Below are 5841 nucleotides of genomic sequence, written 5' to 3'. Positions count from 1 at the left end.
CTGGTGCAGACCTGTGCAGCCCTATTTATGCTTCAGCCTGCTTTCCTAGACAACCCAGGACCATCTGCACAGGGTAGCATTGCCACAGTGATCTGAGTCCTCACCAATCATCAATCAAGAAAATGTACTACAAACTTGCCTTCAGGCCAATCTGCTGTGGGGAGTGGGGCGTGTCTCAGCTAAGGATCCCTCTTTCAAAATGACTTTAGCTTGTGCCAAGTTGACATAAAAACTGGCCTGCACCATTCCTTTCTGCTTTATTTTTTCCTTACAAAATTTATAAGACACTTTATTTTTAAAAAAGAAGAAGAAGAAGAAGAAGTCTAAATTGTATGAAAACACAGGGAGCTGCAAGCGAAAGTGAGCCAGCAGTCCTGCAGTCCTGGACACATTATTTTTTCTTACTGGCAAATTTAAATCAAACCTGAATCCTCTGCAAGAGCAACAAGTGCTCAACAGAGTCACCACTCCAGCCCCAAAGAAAGCCCTTTGTCCTTTTAGATCCACAAGCAAAGTTTAGAGAGTATATTATTTCTTTACTATAAATTTAAAAATTGGTTGGCTAACAACGATGAGAAAGAAACTTTTATCTCTAGAGACACTTCTCCCCTTGCTGTTTAGTTCCTAAAATAGGGAACGATATTACCTAAATCTGCATGACTAACTTTATATTCTAAACTTTTTGCTTTTTAGATCATTCTCTGAATATCTAAGACTTAAGTTTACTACACCAATTTGAAGGAAAAAAATCATTAACTTTAGCAGTATAGACTTAGGAGTAATGGTTGCTTTGTGCTCTGAAAAAAATAATCAAATCAATAGTATAACATAAAACTATCAAGTGAGAAATGTAAATGAAAGTTAGAAAATATTTGGTTTGTTTTAAATTTATCTTTATGCATGGGCTGTATGCTAGTCAGGTTTGTCACAGCAATACCCCATTTTGGGCACCAATTTCTGTCTTCAGTTTCTATTGCTGTAATAAATACCATGATCAAAAGCAACTTGGGAAGGAAGCCTATACCTCCTATACTTTTAGGTCACGCTCTAACGCTGAAGTAAATCAGGACAGGAACTCAAGGCAGGAATCTGAAGACAAGAACTGAAACAGAGACTGTTGAGGAATGCTGCTTACTGCCTTGCTCCTTATAAATTGCTCAACCTACTTTCTTATACAAGCTAGGACCACCCGTCCAGAGGTGGCACTGTCCACAGTGAGCTAAACCCTCCCATATCAATCATTAATCAAGAAAAACACCCCACAAAATTGCCTACATATACATGCAATCTGTTGGAGACAAATTTCTCAGTTGGGATTCCCTCTTCCCAGATATTTCCAGATTTGTGTTAAGTTGACAAAACCAAAGCAGAATACAATGCATATGTGTGTATTGTTTAGATATGTTGTTGTTGTTGTTGTTGTTTACATGATATCAAGTTGGCTCATAAATGAATATTCATGTAGCTAGATTAGCCTAAATTCCTTTTAGTGTGTAGTGTAACTGATATTTTTAAGGAGAAGGCTCTAGCTCCAATAGCCCCCACCAGGCTCAAGTTGGCATCTGTCTCAATATAACGGTTAAAGAGACAAAGCAATGGCAATGGACAGAGAGGAGGTTTAGTCAATGTGGCCATATTAGGGTAACAAATAGAGGTGTCCAATGGCCCCAGTTCTATCTTTGAGGTACTAACATGAGCTTTAAGTAGAGAAAATTGAAATAGAAGACAAGAAGGATGTGTAACTGGACAGTCTGAGTCAAGATGTCAACTGGCTGATCACTGTCTCAACTCTGGTTCTAGATGAGATGAATTTGTCCATAGGACATGGCCACTCCTGTTATAGGATGCAGTCTTTTCCTCCCAGATAATTGCCTCCATCTGAGAACTGATCCTGCTCTGCTCTGCTGTTGCTGAAACTCAAAGTCTAAGAAGATGAGTTATCTCTGTGCTTTCAGCTTTCCTGCAGTGATTAATACACTTACCTACAAAGGTAAATGGGTAACTCAAAGGAAAGAAGACCGGCACAAAATGAAGGCATGGATACAATACATTTATCCTGCTTCAGTTACTTCACGAGGCCAAATGAGAAGTGAGTTCTCTTTAACAGTAGTTTTAAAATGTTTGTTACAATTATACTTAAATCTTTAACAAATTGATTGGTGACTTACAACCATTCACAACTCCAGTCCTATGGGATCTGACACCCTCTTCTGACCTTCAAAAGCACCAGGTGTGCACACAGTACACAGACATACATGTGAGCAAAATACACAAACAAAATAAAATAATCTTTTTTAAAATGTTGTAAAGGAAACAGGAAAGAGATGAGAGAAGTATAGTGTAGACTTTGGATTTCCATGATGCTTTCTAGTTCTCTCTGGCTTTGCCCTTATTTCATATACTAGACACTGCGAGGCTATCTCTTAAAGCCATTTGCTCATCAGTGAATATCTCCACCACTCCAGGGGGTCCATTAAGACTGGGCTGTGCTTAGCGTGTCTCTTTATAAGTAGTACCTAGTTATATAACTAAGAAACTGGGCTTTTAACCTTTCGTGAAATGAAAACATATTCAGCTATTCATGGATGCTCCTTTGACAAAACACCACCTAAGAGAATCCAGAATTATAAGAGAGAGATTAGACTTTCTAAAGAGCTGTCAAAGAAACTGGTAGAACAACATTGAGGGAGCACTTCTTTTTGCCAAACGCCATTAGCTTTACATGAAGCAGCTAAAGCAGGGACAACATCAGGTGCCTTAGGTTATGGGTATCAAAGAGCAAGAAGTGTATTTAATATTTTAGGGCCATGAAAAGATATGGAAGCAGCTAATCCCAGTGTATTTGGAATCCAGATGTGGTGTTTAGTGAGGTTAGCTTATCCAGATGTCATGACAGAGTTTTTTCACCTTGACAGGGTCTCAGAGTGGCTATTTTGGAAGGACAGCAGTGGGTCAATCTTATGGTGTTGTCCCCATTAGACAAACCATGCATAAGTTCATCTAACTCAGGACTGCAATGTGATTGATTCTAAGTGATTTATATCTTTGGTGTCAGTATCACTCATTAAACATTAAATGGTTTTCTTCCCAGAAAACAGAAACAGAGAAACAAAGGTAATATATATGCAAGTTGAAAATAGGATAGACCAGCTAAGCAGTTCATAAAAGTCACCAGCATTGCTTCAGAGAGATCCCAGACAAGCCCCCAAAGAAGACTTTATCAAGGGTGGCATGGCAAGACACAGCTCCACACTGTCACCCTAAGTGTCCTGAAGATCTCCTTTAATATTTTAGGGACTTAATCTCAGGGGAAACCAGATCCAGAAAAAAATTCAGTGCTAGCTATATGAAGAGTTAGGGTTTCTTAAAAATAGGAAGATGCACACCTAATTTCAGTGTTTGAATAAGAATGGCACACAGAGATTTGCACACTTGAGTGCCTGGTCCCCTGTTGGTGAAGCCTACTTCCCTGCTGTGATACTCCGCAGCAAAATGATCATAGACTAACCCTATGATACTGTAAGCAAGCCCCTAATTAAGTGTTTTCTTCTATAAGTTGTCTTGGTCATGGAATCTCTTCACAGCAATAGAAAAGCAACTTAAAGGCTCTTGAGAACATGGTTGTACACTCGTCAAAGACTGGTCATCATTTTTAAAAAACATTTTAACATAGATGTAACTGAGGTGTTAAGAGGAAGAGGGAGAGAATAAGATTAAAATATACCCCTTGTGGGTATGAGCTTCTCAAGGGAGAGTCATATTCAAGTGTCTTAGAATTGGCCATATGCCATTTTACTGACCTCCAAGTTATATCACAAAGGGGTTATAAGAAGCCCCCCTCCCACTTTGACAAGTGAGTTTATGGGATGGCTCCAGAAGTGCCTTGAATGGAATTGTAATCACATGCAGTGAAACCATGAGCCACTGGGGTTGTATGAGGCAGTTAAGACAGGTGTTTAGTATAAATGGGGTTGCTGGCTAGATTTGTAGAAAATTATACGGTTACATCAGGGGTGGGAGAAAGGCCTTAAGCAGCTTTTCTTAGTTGTGTTGGAATTCTCAGCTGGTGAGAATCTTCATCCAGACTCGAGTCAGGGTTTCCTTTCCTTCCAAGGTCCTCAAAATTTCCCTTTTCGTTCTCTCCTGCCCCCATAAGAGCATGTGCCTAATCAGTGGGAGCTGATTGGACCTTGCGATGCACAGAATCCATGTTTCCTTCTCCCTACATCCCTCATGTCTAGGCCACTAGTTCCCAACTTGGCTAATTCCCTGGGGTCAACACAAGCCCCACAAACTGATTTGGGGCTAAATCAACAAAAGCTTATCCCTTCACAATTATGAATCCTTGAAGTCTAGAATCATGATGACTACAGAATTGGGCCTCCAGAGGCCTCAGAGGCATAATCTGTTTCATGCAATGGGTATCTCCATTCTTATCACGACGGTTATGATATTACTAGTGCAGTGCTTGGGACACCAGATATGAGAGGGACTTTCCTACACATACCAAATAAACAGATCAGGAGGCAGCAGCTGGGCACCCTCCCATTTAGTTCTCTGCCTGAAGACTGCATCAGAAGCCGCAGATTAAGGGTTTGAAGCAGGCATTTAGAAGCTGCTTTTGCTTAAAGGCACTGGCTTCTCACGTGGGTCTACAAGGTAACTAAGAGCAGTATAGAAGCCTTTCATCTCTGCCTTCACGTTCTGTCTATCTGTGTGACCTTTGCTGGGTTCAAACAGCTATCTCACTTCCTATCACTGTAAAACAAGCTCCCTGGGTGTCTGGATTCCAGGAAAATGATAGGCGGCTGGAGACGCAGAGTCCTCAGCGAGCAAAGGGCAGATACACATGCACACACGCAAGCACGCACACTCTCTGCTGTTAAATAAACTGCATGGCCTCGTGGAGCAATCTCTTTCTCAGTGTCCTCTCTCTTATCCCTTCAACCTTCCTGCCAGGAATTAAAATATTTTAAGCCATTGTGCCCTTCCATTTGGCCATCACACTATTAAGACAAAGAATACCAAGAAACAAAAATTTCCAAAAACATAGATGAACACATTTGTATCTTTCTACAATGTCAAAAGCAACAACAATAAATTCACAAGATCCTGTGGTTTTGGTAGCAGCAAGTTGCCAGATACCTCACCTACCTTGAGGATTTTACCAAGACAAATACAGGTTCTCGCATCCCAGCCTGAATCACTAATGTTAACTCTCATATCACACAGCACACAGGAAACGTGTCTATATACATGCATGCATGTATGTAGCTTATACAATGATTGTAAGTTAAAGAGTCTGTAGCAGAGATCAAAAGTTCCCAAAGTGGATTGAAAATCTATATTAAAAAGATAATGAACAACAGTAGAGTCAGCAGGAGCTGCTGCTGAAGTTGCCAGAGCCAGAGTTCTTTTAATGCAAAGCTGCGGTGTATGGATGTAAGGTGGAAGGTCAAACCATGGTCCAAGGGCTGGAAATGGGGGTTCAAACACACTTCCACAGAGATGAAGAAGGGGACAGGCAGGCTGTGAAGTAAGCCACAACAAAGTGAACTGAAGCTCTGGGGAAACATACATAGTCCCCTACTGTCAAAGTCCATACTGTCAGAGTCCCCTACTGTCACAGTCCCTACTATCATAGTCCCTACTGTAACAGTCCCTACTGTCACAGTCCCTACTGTCATAGTCCCCGACTGTCACAGTCCCTACTGTCACAGTCCCTACTGTCACAGTCCCCTACTGTCACAGTCCCTACTGTCACAGTCCTACTGTCACAGTCTTTACTGACATAGTCCCCTAGTGTCATAGTCCCTACTGTCACAGTCCCTACTGTCATAG

Source organism: Microtus ochrogaster, unplaced genomic scaffold, assembly GCF_000317375.1.
Source record: "Microtus ochrogaster isolate Prairie Vole_2 unplaced genomic scaffold, MicOch1.0 UNK3, whole genome shotgun sequence".
NCBI lineage: Eukaryota > Metazoa > Chordata > Mammalia > Rodentia > Cricetidae > Microtus > Microtus ochrogaster.
The sequence above is the reverse complement of the archived record's forward strand: the minus strand, read 5'-3'. Positions refer to the sequence as shown.